We start from the raw sequence: 16,742 nt of genomic DNA, 5'->3' as shown, positions 1-16,742 counted from the left end.
TTTCTTTGTGCACAGTTAGGCTTTGAAATTGACGCCATATGCATAAGCTTAGATCAAAATCGATTTATTGGCGTCGAATTTAAAGCGTAATTTCTAGCAAGGAAATTATTGATTGGCATTTTTTATCGGTAATATTTTTTACAAAATTTATTATTATATAATATTTATCAGTCAACTTTTTGTTTTATTTAATTTGATGACTCAAAATATGTAAATATATTGTACGGGAATTGCCAATTACGTTTTTTGTCGCCATCGAATATGACGTTTATAAACCCAACGAAGACAGTGATTCTAAGTATATTAAATCCGGGACACCACACATTACCTTATATTTTAAGACAAATACAACTACAATAAACAAGCCATATGTAATTTCTTTACCTTAATTATTTTTAATTTTAGATTGATTAATTACCATGTGAGAGCTACGAATATTTATTTACTACGCTGCTAGAGTAAAGTAGTTGTTGCTAATCATCGTGGATCATCAATAAACGAACGCAACGGTTGTGTGACGAGACAACAACGGTTATTATGATTTTGTTTTGTTCTTATATATTTTTCAGTGCCATCTGTCGTTCTTTTGAATAGTGAGTTGTGTGACGTAAGCAAAGTCAGATTATAAGATAAGATAGTCATTTTTTTGTTTAATGGAATTGGTTTTTAGTAAAAAAGTTGTGTCGGTTACTTGTAGCCTTGGTTAATTAGTTTTTGCCAATAAAATGTTTCACACATTTTTGCAATCACCTGTACATAATTAAGTTGCGTCAAAACGTAATTGGTTGCTATTGAACTCATTTAAGTATGATTAGTAATTATTAATTAAAATTTTATAGAAAATATAGTGAAATGTTTAAGTATTTCGAAAAAACTTTCGCTACGTGAGAATAATTCTGAGATTAAGTTTATAGAATAAAGCGAAACTTAATAAACTTTATTATTTAATGGCTATTATACGAAAAACTTAATTAATGATTTGAATGAGTATCCAGTAAGGTGTTAACAGAAGTTCTAGAATCAAACTTATAATATTTCAAAGATTTTAGCACTGGACTGCGTTCACAAGCAAATACCAAAGGAGCCAGATTTTGGCCCTACACATCTCCCTTGTTGGCCTCACACAAAGTAAAATTGTGAAAAACTAACAATAATTTCTTATTTTCACATTGGGATTTTTATATAATTTCCCCATAAAACCCAATTGGGAAAAAGTAGCAATAATTTCATGTTTTCCTGTTGGCTTTTCCCATTTAGGTCCCGGATAATAAGCCCAAATGTGAAAAAATGAAAAAAGTTTCTTGTTTTAGAACTGGAATTTCCCAGTTAGGGCTCACACAAAAGCCAGATGGGAAAGCTGACTTTAATTTATTATTTTCGCGTTGGGATTCCTTATTTAGGTTCCGCAAAAAACCCTATTGGGAAAAACTGACTGTTATTTCTTATTTTCTAATAAGGATTTCTTTCTGCACGTATATTTAGGGAGTGATTTACTCCAAATTCGGTTATTACTTAGACCATACTGCAGGATATACTCTATAATATTATGGTTACACACATGGTCTTCAGCATTTTATCTTTGAGTATTATTTTAGTGTGAATTAAATATATTTTCTAGTTAGGACGGGCGCACATGGTTGAGCTGTTACAAACTGGTTGATGTGATCGAAATAAGACTTATTATTAAAATTGATTTGAAGATAAAACTGGTTTACAACTCTAATCCCAAATTAATCGGAGCCCCTGATTATATGAAACGGAGCCCTTGATGTAGGAGTGAGTTATTAAATTAATCTCGTCAAACTTTATTATAGAAAATTATTAATGAAACACTTTTTTTTCTTATTTATGTGTTAAAATATGAATAAATAAGGTTATTATGAAAGAAAAACTACAAATAAATGTGTTGTACCAAATACAACGTATTATTATACTCAATATATAATAATATTTTCTTGAAACGGATTTCAAATTATGTGAGAAATATCCTATATTGTATATAGGAATATTAAAATAGGATTTTGACGCCATAATGCACACAAATAGAATCATTATAATCACCTAAACAGAATCATTATAATTTTTTTATTGTTTGACGGTTCAAAACGTCACTTGTTCGATTTTCTATTTATTAAATTAAAAAAACCATACAATTTTGATTCCTTTGAAACAAAAAGAAAAACAAAAATATTTTTAATCGAATATCATGACGGAGTAGTATCTTTATCACGTTAGCCTCTAAAAACTATTGACAATTACTGATAATGATGTGAAAAGAGGTGCTGTGTAGGGACTAGTTCTAGTTGAATAACTTGTTATTCTATTCTAGTTGAATACCCGGTTATTCAACTACGCGAAAAAAGTATTCATTATTATTTAAGATAGGTGCAAAGAAATATTCGAATCCAGTCAAGTTAAAAATGAAAAAAAAAGAAGCTTTACAAGCTTTATTGCAGCATGAACTTGTACGAGAAATGTTAATTCGATTAATATGGAAACTTCGTACATATAAGCTTTATATTAGTCAGATTTGTTGTCTAATTTCATGGCAATTCACTCTTTTATTTTGCAATAGGGGTAGGAGATTCTGTTATTAAAATGGTCAAACCGTGTGATGTAAGCAAATAATGGTCTCGTTACAACCCCAAAGTTCTGAATGAGAATTTTCTTTCAACTGGAGCTGATTTACTTAAGCAAAAATGCATGGAAAATACTTACACAGACACCTGACCATTGTGTTATCCTTCGTCTTGACCATTTTTTTTAATCGCTAATTATTTCAGGTCGTCAATTATTTTGAAAGTTCTACGTTATCGTAGATATACCGCAAGCAAAACTGGTTATGTCTTAACCAACAGTGATCCAACAGTGTTGGTAAAAGTTTTTTAACAATATAGGAATTTTCAATTCCATTACATTTTTTCTTCAAAAGTAGTTTTTTTCTAATATAAACTATTTTTAATAACACCTATCATAATAGTCTTTCTAATATAATATACCTACATTATATAACATTTTATTATTTACGGGCGTTAAATATTATAAAATAGTGATAATAAAATTCTTCAAATTATCACAAGTTACATATGTGATACAGGTAACATGCAGTGTAGTCAAGTTTTTAGATCGTTTACTTCTAGGTCTAGGTAGACCATGTACACATTCTACATACGTACGACTATAATATAGTTTATATATAATACAACTTAGATTGTTATCAATAATAATGACCGTACATTTGTAATTATATATTACGAAAAATACACATAAAGTATATATGAAACGAAATAATATTTATAGTAAGAATGGTTAAGTATGAAAGCGAATATTGTCTAAAGGGTTCCATTTATAGGACATTTTTTGAATACACATATATTGATTTTGGTTGGCAGGCAATTTTTAATTTCTACACCATGTATATGAAATATACCAAGGTATACTAAGTTTAGTGAGATCGAGTTCCTAAATGAGCAACATAGGTCAATTGGGTCTTGAATCATAATTTGACGAATGAGGTATCATTAAAAGCGTCTAGCGTCTTTGTCGCTCTTTTTTACAATTTGGTGCTGGATATAGTTTTATTTTTTTAAGCTAGGTGAAATCATAATTCGTCGCTTAATGCCAACGTTTTACACTTTGCCATGAAATTATACCACCAAAATGGTTTAAATAAAATAAAGTTAAAAACTGAAACCCCCACGAATACCAAATCACACTCTTAAAAGTATGAAAACAAGAAAATGTTTTTATCTGAAATTGTTATAAGAAAAATCGTCATTACAGTCGGGGGTCCTTTTTCCGTACTGTGGAATTTTTTTTTCTCTTATAGGTCCCACTAAAAGTCTCTAAGATAAAACAGTTTATTTTTCTTGTTTTCGTTATGTGGAATTTTGTCTAATCTTAGAGGTCCCCTTAAGGACCTATCCATAGAAGTTTTCCCCAGCACAGAAAAGAGGTCCCCCTATGTCCGCCGACAATATCAGATGAAAATATTTTCTTGTTTTCATACTTTTAAGAGCGTGATTCTGTGGTCGTCGAGGTTTTAGTTTTTAAACTTTATTTTTTAATTAATTAATTATAGTTGGTACCGACGTAGTTATTGAAAATATTCATTTTAATTTCTGTACTAAACATACAATTTAGTGAGTTATCAAATTAGCAACGAGCAATATGCAAAATAAGAGTATTTATGATTAGCTAATTCATACTGATGATGACTACTTGCTAGCCGAAATACTTATTTATAATGCAAAAATTGATCTAGGAAATTGGGATAAAAATTCAAATTTATTTCGAAATATTCTTTAGATCTCATTGATTACCTTTAATTATATTTATGTTCATATCATAGGATGTCTACGAACAACTTCTTTGAAAGCTTGTGAATTAACTATATGCTGGTTGATACATACGGAAAGAAAATTTCGATTAGTGTAGCTCGCCAGTAGAATATATTCTCAACTTGAATTAAAATACATCCTCCTGCTATTTCGTAGAGAAATAATCCAATGATACATCTTCGACTTTATAGGAACAAATTTTAAGCAAAAATAATAGTAATAGATTTTATTACCCGATATACTTGATTGTTTAACATACTACGATCGGTAAATAAAAAAATAAAAAATTTATACATTAACAATAAGGCCGTAAATTGTAAATTTATAAACTAAAAGACTATTGAACCCTAGTAGGTACAAATAAAACATATAAAATCATTAGACAAAGATAATATTGTGTACCACCATTAATTATATAATACGCACTCTTTTTAATATAATTTACTATTATTGACGTTAGTAAATGTATAATTTTCCTTTTTACTTTTAATAATTTTTCTTTTCCCTTATTTTTTCAGGGAAATTATTCTTTGGGTATAATCATTTTTACATTATCGTTAAATAAAAGAACCATACATAAGACGTATCTAAATATCAGTAGTAATGCCGAAACGATGTCATGACATATTTTGTGGGTATAAATGATTTACGATTAAATGACTTGATATGAATTGTACCTGAAGTTATTATAAAATTCTAAAATAAAATAATTAAAATTTACGGTATGTTCAGAAAAAAATTATAAGAAAACTGAAGTTAAACTTAACTCGCTTTATATTGAAATAAAATTTATATAAATTATAAGTATTTATAATTGAATTGTTATAAATAAAGAAAAATAAAAAAACCGCTCGCATGTTACTAAAATCTCATGGAATGTGTTTCTTTGGTGTCAAATATCATTATATCATTAGTAAGGCATGCCTTAGTGATGAAAATGTTTCTAGTAAATAAACATTCAATTCTCAATTCAATGAAACGATAAATGTTAAAGTTGACTTACAAAATTACTAAATAGGCAATTTGAATTACGTATACGTTATACATGTATAATAATTTTCGATTATTTGACAAACACCTAGCATTTACGGCATACAAGTTGTATATTTATTAACTTTTAAGTGAACTTTAACATTGATCGTTTCATTGAATTAAAAATTTATTGCTTATTGACAAATAGAAACCTTTGAAACACATTCAATTAGGTTTTAGCAAAATGCAAGCGGTTTATTTAATTTTACTTTATTAGCCGATTTTTATAACATCTGTTTCTGTACTATATATAGAATGGCAACAAATTTTAACGGGCGTTTTATATAAATTAATTCAGTAAGTAATTTGTTTTCAAATTTAGTATTTTCTTCATTTTTCCACCGAGAGGCAACTGTGAATGGGAAAAGTAATTTTAGTTAAGTTTTAGTACACGACCACCTAGGGTGAATGAGAAGTAGAACTATTGTTAACTTTTAGAACTCATGCACCATCTGTGAATGGTAAATGAAATTATTGTTAATATTACAGTGAGAAGAAAAAAGGAGGGGCGTTCCAAGTTTCGTATCATTCCAATGTGATGATGTCACGTTTTTTTACTGATTCACTCTCTTTTTTCCTTTTTTGAGTGGTATGTATAAAGAAGCTCCACTTCAACATTCATTCAAGACTATAAAAGATAAAAAAATTTATAAATTGCTTGGTCGAGACTCAAATATATTTTCGTTTGCAATCTGCCACCCTGCAAGTCTTTTTATACCAGACAAAAAGAAATGATGGTAAGGTACAGAAAAATGTTTCGAAAAAATATTGTTGGCAAGGTAATTTAACTTACACCTGTTAACTAACAATATCATAATAATTATTTTAAACTAGTTAAACCCAGTCAGGCTGCGCAGTAACTTTGTTCGAATTATTAGAGAAGTTAAATATAAGGAAAAATTGCTTGTCCGTTTTCAGCATAAGCGTATAGAATGTGCGATTTACGAACTCTGGACTATGCAACATATAAAACTTCATAATTGTAAAGATTTTCCCAGCGCTTTTTTGATAGTCATAGCGAAAGCAAAGAGTATTGGAGATTGAAGGCGTTTGAGCACGATAGCCATGTCTGGCGGAATTAGTGGTATTTGTGGAAGTAGTACGCCATCACCTTTATGAAGTCAAATCAAAATTGTTGCCTCAATTAGATTATTCATCAATTTTTCAACTATTGATAGTTTACCATTATATAAATTAGACTGAGAACGAAACCCATGAATATTTAACGAACATTTTATTGAGTTACGATCCAATACATATCACATATATGAATACTAAACACAATTAATCGAAATTAAAATTATGACTCAATAGACATAGTGTCACCCCTGGTAGAACTAGACAGTGTCACCTGTGAATCTAAACTCAACTTAATTAAACGATATTTATAATACCTTTTTATGTAAACGATATATATATTAACTTTTCAGATATTTTCAAATATTTCCTATTCTCGTGGTAAATTCAGGATACAAAGGATGCATAAACACTCTTTGTAAAATGCAACAACTCAACAAAATTTGAAGTCAATCCATCGACTCACATTCTTGCTGATTTTTGTGGCCACAAACAAACGGAAGCTCAACTTTTATATATAATATTTGAACAGAGTGTAAGAATTAGAAATTTTTTCACTATTTTCTAGACTGTAAAGTTACAAATGGTTAGAGTTCTTCCTTGACTATTGTTCGTATTCCTATCGTGAATCATAAAAAATTATCTTTTGATAAAATTAGACTTCCCCATTTTATTGATATTGACGATTAAATGATTTGTACTTAAAAAATGCACTACCTAAAGTGTACGGCTTTATTATCGGTTCTTTTATTAACAAATAAGTCTACTAATAACTTTTCTAATGGAAATTGTTCGTAACCGTTTCCGTAATATTTGAGAAAAACTGAATTTTTTGACCGCAAGTGAAATCTCCTGGAGAAAATATTTATTTCTTTTCATAGTTCAATTACAAATTACAAACAATGAAAATTCCTTTTGGATATAAAAAATAATCGTTCTAATCTTTTTGACCTTAAATTTTCTACATTTCATAAAACCACTACAGATTATAAAAATTATATCTATTTGAAGAAAAAGAACATCAGTAGTATTAGGCTTCTAGGCCATATAATTTATGAAACATTAAAAGAAATAAGGGCACTAATAAAAACACAAATCGAAATAAAATAATAAACATATTTTAATGCCATTAAGATATTTTATTTTGATAAAAAAATTATATAAATAATAAAAAAAAAAAATATTATTATAAAAAGTGAAAGAGAATTATTAAAAAAATAAATGGTAAGAATGAAAAAGGAAAGTAATATATAAATTATTTGAAACAAGAAATAGTATCCCCTTTTCAATGATATTTTATGGTCACAGGAAGGAGCGTAAAGATAAGACGACGAATTTAAAAACATAAAAAAAAACTGAAAATTTTTATATATATTTGTCATGTGTAAAATGGTATCAATCTAAAAACTTAACAGTCACCTGTTTTTTAATACGACATAATATTATTTGTATGGTTTTTTTTTTTTTTGCTATGGGAGACTTTTATCTGTTTTTTATTAGAGTTATAAATAATTTTTTTTATTTTAATATATAAATACGTTTAGTAATTATCTGTCAATTATTGTTTTACTAATATTTTTGTAAGTTTGCCAATAAAATATTTTTATTCTTTTTGGTTTTTTAAATGTGGTAAATATTTATGGTCCAGACGATCAAATGATTTTTTCGGTATGATAAGTATTTAGCTAAAAACTGTAGTTCCAAAGGGAGCCGTTTCTGAACCCACTTGTACATTTGCACTTTTCTCATTATTTTTAAGTCAGGAATAAATTTGTAAGGTTATAAAGCATATTAAAACAAATAAATTAATTTAGTTGTGAAATTCTTATCAAAGTGCAATGCTTCTCGAAAACAATTGAAAATCGTCTTAATAAATTCTGCAGGATGTTGGTATCCAATAGCAAAGAAAATGGGTCAACTATGATAAAAACTAGAGCAACTTTCTGAACATAAAAATAACCTGCTATATAAAATAATTTAGTAGATTGTCCGTAATCGAGTAAAAAGATATCAATTGCAGAATCTGTTCATCACAGTCTCTTTTAAAAATTTCAAGGGATATATTTTAAAATTGCGTCAAAAAAATAAAGAAAAATTATAGGTATTTTTTAATTTAACCGTGTTTTTTTTCCATTTTATCAGAATGAGAATTTCAATTTTTATGAGAATGTCGTATAACAAGTGAAATTTACAAAATTTAAAAAACCCCCGAGAATTTTTTCGGATACGGAACCCTAAACTCGAACAAGAAACGTATCTAATAACACAATCCACTACAATACCTTTTTCCTTCGAGCATTCTCTAAACTGAACCGATTTTGAAGATCACCGCCTATTTTTTAGTTGTTCCAGGTACGGAACTCTCAACTCGCAATTGAAACATAACTAAGAACATTCCCCATTAAAGTATCTTTAAAAAGAAATAAAAATCCAAATCTGTTCATCCATTTCTCCATTTAGGAGCTACCATGCCACAGACAGATACACAGACGCATAAACACACAGACAGACAGGCAGACTCGCATAGCGGTCAAACTTATAACCCCATATTTAAACGGAACCCCAAATTTAACCTAATTATAATTTTATTAGAATTGCCTTCATATAACGCATTGCTGTCATGTCTACCTAATCGGTACGATAAATTTATTAATACCCCAAACGATTCCATTCGATTTTTTCACCCGATTTCATTACTCTGCTTTGCTTAGCAGCTAATTAGCTTAAATTAAAATATCCCGTTGTAATTTATATAAAAACTGTAATAAATCAAAAACTAATGACACACATTAATACTTTATTATTTAAAAAATATATCAATATTTATTTTAAAACATAAAAAGATTTATATATTTGGTAAACCAGTAGTAAACTAGAGTTTTGTACAGTGTTTTTTAATGAAATTGGTAGCCGTGTCTTTTTTTTTTTTTTTGTAGATTTAGCTGGAGTATTAAAGTAGTTAGTAATATTGCTACTGTTGGATAAATAAATTGAGGTAACCACAAGCACATTGAATGTATAGAAGCATTCCATCTTATACCTATACATATATATGTATATGCTTAATTGTAATTACATGTTCTGATAGTCCGCCTTCGAACTCTGCCTCCAAGAATAACTAATCGTATTCTATATGTATATTACAGGTATTAATACTACATATATATATATATATATATATATATATATATATATATATATATATATATATATATATATATATATATATATATATATATATATATATATATATATCTGTACAAGTTTAAGAGTCTTATTTTTCTTGTTGGTAATTTATGGTCGTAATTTCATTTGGTAAATTGAATTGATATTTAAATGTATTGACGACGAATAATTTTAATGTCGAAGCATATTAATAAAATTGATAATATAAGAGTTTGTTTCGATTATCTTTAAAAATTCGTTGTATCATAAAAGCAGATAAATTTTAGCCCACTAGCCTCGTATTAAATATTTAAATGATTTTACGACTAAATTGTTGAGATAAAATATCCACGTCAAATATCATCGATCATAAGCCGAATGAATATCAAAAACAATAATCGAACATTAAATTTTGAAAAAAAAAATCGTCTTCAGGTCTCAAGGATACGATCGACCTAATAAACCATCCTGTAAATGTATTAAGCTTAACAAATAAATTGAATTTATTATTAACAAGCCAGCCCTCGCGTTATGACCACTTTGCTCACGCTCGATTTAAATCATAAACAACTTTTACTTTTCAAATGGTACATGTGTTTGGAACTTGTTTTATCTTCATATCATTTTATCGAATTATGAATTATTCAAATTTTGAATTTTTCCAATTTTTTCAATACAGTTTTTAAAAATATATTTTTTTCAAGTTCTTTAGCAATTGTGGTTTTTTCTTTCATTACACCCACAATCGCGTTACGAAAAAAGTATTTTCTCCGCATTTTTTCGGACTAGTTCGTGTACTTCGGTAGTTTGAATGTTTCTTGTCTGATCGATAGGAGCGATTTACGAATTGTGTCAAAAATTATGAATTGTCATTATTTTTATTTGTTTAATTTAAGTGAAAATAATTAATGATTATTAATTTGTTTTAATAAAAAGTTTCATAAATCCCTATAACGTTGATGATTGTAGGTACGTCTTTTTTTTTAAATTTATTTATTTATTTTTTAAGATTACCAAACGATTGACGTGAGTGCTCGCTTTTAGTCGCAAATATGTTTATTCAGGGATATTATGACCGTGGAATCACATCGGCGGATCACAGTGTGCATACATTAATGTTTATGGATTTATAATTCAGAGTAGCACATTGGTCCATAAGGATGAAATCCAAGTGATTCGAGCCATTCTGCCTAACTCAACTAAATATATTATTATTGAATGTACTATAAATAAATATATATTTTATGATTATTTTTTCTGGCATTTAATTTAAAAGTCTTAGAGATTTTATTACAACTTAGTCTCCACAAATTGACACTTCTTTAATTAAGAAAATAAATTTTTTGATGACAAAATTTTCGTTATTTTTGTACTGATTTTAGTATAGTAAACTAAAAACGGATTTGAAAAAAATAAATACTTTAACCACCCCTGAATAGACAGAAACTTTACTTTAGTTTTTTAAATCACGTATTCCGTATATGTAATTCTCCTTGACCTAACTCATTACCGAACTAGAAACGTCTTCTGATCGATGTTATTTTATAGTAAGAAAAACAAAAAAGAAAATAAGAATGCTTCTTCTTCTTTACAGACGTAATAGATTTTAGTCGTAAATTTTCTCAAATGGTTCATTACAATTTATACGAAATTGATTTTAAAGGAAATTTTGCTTTTTAAATTAAAAAGTTTTTTTGTTGTTGTTTGAAAATAAATTCTCAGACTATCTATAACTAGAACGAACGCCTGGCAATTACCGACCGACATTAACTGTATGGGAAAATATTTATCAACGAACGGGTTGATAACACAAAAGGGAGGTGGGTCTAACAACAAGTTCATATCAAATTCATTGCATAGGTGATCACTAGTGCATGACGTAAACACCACACACACACACAAATTGTCATCAACACCTGGATCGGTAAAGCGTACAATAATTATCGTTTTTTTTTTTTTTTTTTTAATTTTCTGTTATGTTTGATCAAAATGGCGGTTTTACTTCATGTAATGTTTTTCATTTTAAAAATTTTTCTTTGACGCTACTAATAAAATTGCTCAGGAATTAGCAATATCATAATATAATTAATTCTATATAAGGAAAATTACTAATGACGTCGTGCAGTCAATATAGTTGCTTTAAACAAGCATAATACGTTTAAAAAAAGCTATCTTTGGAATGACGGCCGTTAAAAGAGTGGACTACAATTACACAGTTTACTTGAATAGCACCTATTGTTGTAAATTACTATGGCTTCTTAATATGCATTTATCAACGATGACTATATTCAATGCCTTCTAAAACCCAGTTTAACCTTGCTAACGCATTTATTTTTTAATGTACCGGAAAACTTACTTTCTCAATATTCCAAAGAGTTTTCAATTTTTATTTTTTATTTTAAATACCGTATAGCCAAAAGTATAAGTAAAGCCAATATCAATCAAAAACTACTCACGAGAGAAAAACTACTAGTTTTAGTATAGTCACGAAGTAAATTAGAAAGAAAAATACTGTCTTATAGAAAAAAGTATTACGAGATTGCTATCAAAAATTCCTAAACCACACATATACTAAGACTGATATTACCTAGTCTTGAAAGGAAACTAGTCAACAAGAAGTATCTAAACTTTTTTTGACCTTCATTTTAGTCTTTTTTTCCAAAGCAATAAAAGCATTCTTAACCATAACCAAAAAAAGGTATTTCAAACCGGCTGTGTGTGTTAAAATGGCAATTGTAATTAAATGAATTTTTTTAAAAGCTCTTATTTAACTTGCAATGTATGTATGTATGTTACGGTGGATTCTTTGAACTCAATTTTGAAGTAGATATCTTCAACCGATTGAGCTGAAATTTTGCATGCACATTTACTTTGAATGACAACGCATGGTAAGGTTGGGCTTACTAAAAGTCACTCATACCCGACTATTTATAAAAGCTTGAGGCGCTTAATATCTATATTTTTAAATTGAGAAGCATTTACAAATAGTCGTGTATGAGTTACTCATAGAAAGAATTATTTTCTTTTTTTTAGTATAATAAAAGCCCTTCCGTTAAAAGGTATTTTTATTAAAATTTTTATTTATGGTAGTACTATCGGTAATAGACTTTGCATTCAGAATTTAATGAAAGTTGTCATAGTTGTCCATTATTATATCATAATTAACCCGTTAAATTTTTAGAGGCCTTCAGAGAACTGAAAAAAAGATATTTTAACATTGATCCTTATAGGAAATCACAGATTTTATTTTATTGCACAAAACTGGACGTTCAGATTTTCAGTTCTCTGAATGCTTCTAAAAATTTAACTGGTTAATTATGATATAATAATGGACAACAATGCCAAGTTTGATTAAATTAAATTCTGAATGCAAAGTCTATTACCGATAGTACTACCTTAAAATAATTAGCAATGATAATTTAAGAAAGTTTCGATATTACGCTGCCCCCGCCCCCCCTAATACATTACATTGGGCAAGTAATAATTACCCATTACAAAAGAGAGGAAAGAAACTGTGTATTTTATGACGTCACTACAATATTGACTCTATTCACATAGATACGTGCAAAGGGCATCAGTTTCTTCTTAGCAGAGATTACAGAAGTAAACGCAATTGGTAATAAAAGTAAATAACGAAAGGAAAACATACATTTAAATTGAAATAAAGTAATTCAACGAAATACAAACAGAAGTAATATTGGTTTCTTTTTCTTTTTTTTTATTTTGGTTATAAAGAAACGCAAAAGAATCGAATAACACGGTAATATTACGACTACCTTATAGTGTTTTGTTGTTTAAGTAAGGATAGAGTGGTAGAGTATGTAGTGTATTGTGTAGTGTAGATGATCGAAAAGTGTTCGATACAATGTCTACTTGTTATCAATACACAGATCGCAACACTAAAAGAGAGAACATAAAACTAACATACATTCAATATTATTATTATCATCAAAATATACTACAGTCTTATAAGAATAAATAGCCCATACAGTAGCTGTTTAGTGTACTTCTTCTATCTCTGTTCAATTTAAAACCTGCTTGCTTTCTTTAATATACAGGTTGAAAAGACTCACCCATGAAAGTTATAGAGGGTGTACTTAAGAAACTTAAGTACTAGAGAAAACGACCCGTGATTTTAAGCAAATTGTCTCGTTTCTTAAACAAATATTGTAAATAAGTAATTTGAAATCAGTAGGTTATGCTTTCCTTTTGCTTACTAATTTTTTCTGCTATTCATTCAGTTAAAATTGATTGGTGAATACCTTAGCATGGCGTTTTTTCTGTGAAAGCATTTTAGCTGAACAGCATTGTAGAACTAAAAGAGCGTATCCGACAAAAAGAGGATCAAATACTACTAGAAATGTTGCAGCATATGGGGAATAACTTAAAAGCCTACCTAAGTAACTGTCTGTCCACACCTAAACGGACGTTTTATTGTAGTTTAAACTTAAAAGAAACTAAGCCACATTTACTAAATTAATTTACAACGCGATACAATTTGCCTGTTAAGGGTAGCTGTATGATGACACTAGCTACTGACCTTATAACTCCCTTCCTTCCTTCAATAGCTTTCTAGTATAGGAAGCTATTGTCTTTACGTACATAAGTTCGTACGTTTGTTCGTGGTCCTTTTTTTCTGATCGATATCGCGCAAATGAGTGGTATCAAAACGAATTTCGTAACATTCGGTCGATTCGCTTCGAATCTTTCGTGTATTATATTTTATTTTAGGGAAGATATTTGTCTGAACCTTAAGGCTTGCACCAGACTCGCCTCACGCCTTGTATAAATATTGCAACTATGCTTTTTAACGTACAAAATATTGACCCTTTTTATTCTTCAAAACTCAAACTACTATTTTTGCCACGGTACTTACTACTTAAACATTTTAAAATAGATCATTTTTTGCTGTTTTCAATTTTCCAAATAAATTACCGTTTTCATTAACAATTTTGGTATCAATGATAGAGAATTTTTACTATATGGACTACCGAGCACGAAAACAAAACGAGAATCAAATTGCAGACGCCAATCAAAAAAACCAAGAAAGTTTTTAAACGACACAGTTTAATTTAACTTATTCGTTCTTTTGATTCTGCTTTAGGATTACTAAGATTTAGCAAAGTTCGATATAAATGAAATTGGACTAGAAGACTCGAAAACAGTCTTTAAAGTTTACAGAGGTTTGCTTATGCATGTTGATTTTGTCATAGGAAATAATCAAATCTCATGTTTGGATTTATAAGTTTTTACCTTAAGCTGGAAAACTGGTCAATATTCATTGATTTTTTTCTCAAGATGACACAAATATTTAAGGAAATCTCGTGCTTGAATGAATTATTTCACTGAACTATTTTCTCACCGTTACCGCTCACTTGTAGCATTTCCTAATAAGCATGTTAATGGACACTTGAAGAAAACTATTCCATGAAAATTACTTTCTCTAAAAATTGTTTAGTAAAAGAAAACATATTCATTGTTACCTTGACAAAAAGTATGTTTTGTTCTCGACTAATTCCCAATAGATAATGTAGAAAATATTCAATCTGTAGGATATATACACAACTTAAGTATTTCAGTCGACATGTGTATGCTGTACCACCTTTGGACCATTTTTGTTTGATATTGTAAGGTCCATCTGGTTTTTACTTTACACAAATATAAGTCTTTAAGAAGTACTTATTTAAAGATACATCTTGTCTAGTTATAGTTCTTATATATGGGGTGATCCATTTTTCTTTATTTCAGAAAGCTTGATCTTACACCCAAGATTATTCATCATTTATAAGAATCAAAATTTATTGATACTATATTCAGTTTAGACATAGTCGTTGATTGCATATAGATAGATATAAAAAAAGAGTTGACTTTAGTAAACTTTCCCCTTGACTGTCTTGTGCGATTTATACTTTACTAGCTTGATACTCACCCGCTTCAATGGGATTAAAAGTAAAAACCACCGCTTTATAGCCTCCACATTTCTTGATCTCACTTATTTCCCTTCCATAACACTCGAAGCGATTGTTTTAGACAGCAAAAATATATATGCAGTTTTCAATTTTTTAAAGTGTAAAATTCATTGAGTATATCAGAAAACGTGGCCATGAATTATTTGACATTTACTATTACCTATAAAGTTATCCAGAAATCTTTAATTTATGGTTCAAAATGATGACCATAGATGGAGCAGTAAAATGTGAGATTAAATTTAATTTTTTTAATTTTATTTGTTTTTTTTTTTTTTTTTTTTCTTATAATTTTTTTTAAATATAGCTCATGTTTAGTTTCATTCAAATTCATTCATTCGCTTTTGCGTGAAAGCGTAACAAACAAACATCCTTTCTTTCACATTTATAATATATAGGGATGTTAAAATGTCAACATAACAATTTCGGCAAAAATATTTAAGGTTACTGCTTTTGTTCACAAATAATCAAATTTTAATCTGCCTCCATTTTTTCTTCGTTTCAAGTTCACAACCAGTGTGTTGCTTTAATAGCCCTGTACAGATAAATTAAGCAGATTAAAAATATACCTATACTAAATTTCGCCCCTCAAAAAAAATGCGGTACTTGAGTATTCAGCGGAAAAAGTGCAAAGCTGTACACTACAATCTTACGTAGCCTAGCCTAGCTGTACACAACAATTTTACGTAGCTATTTTAATTGAGGTTCCTGAAGGGGATATATTTAAGCAAAATGCATAACACAGCCCCCAGGAATGCTCATCTTAATTTGAACAAGAGTGAATTTAGCTGAGAAAGACAAAATATATCTCACCATGTATATAATGGAATGTCTTTTGAAAATCCACACAACAAGAATACAGTTCACAACATGTATTGTACATACTTCCAAAACACATAGATCCGTCATATATAAAGGCATTTTTAGCGGTTTGTTTACATTCTGGTGTTTTTTTTCAGTTTTTTTAAATTTTCAAAATTGTACAAATATTTTATTACTCTATACATCATTAATTTAACTATTCCTAAATACTTTTGTACAAGTCATTAAAACGGATTATCACAAAAATTTTTCAATGAAGCCCTCAGCTTAGGAATTAGAAACAATAGTTTTACGTTCAGAAGCGGATATTTTTTAGTGACACTCCCGTGAGTAGTAAAAA

Source organism: Chrysoperla carnea, chromosome 1, assembly GCF_905475395.1.
Source record: "Chrysoperla carnea chromosome 1, inChrCarn1.1, whole genome shotgun sequence".
NCBI lineage: Eukaryota > Metazoa > Arthropoda > Insecta > Neuroptera > Chrysopidae > Chrysoperla > Chrysoperla carnea.
Note: the sequence above shows the minus strand (reverse complement) of the source record.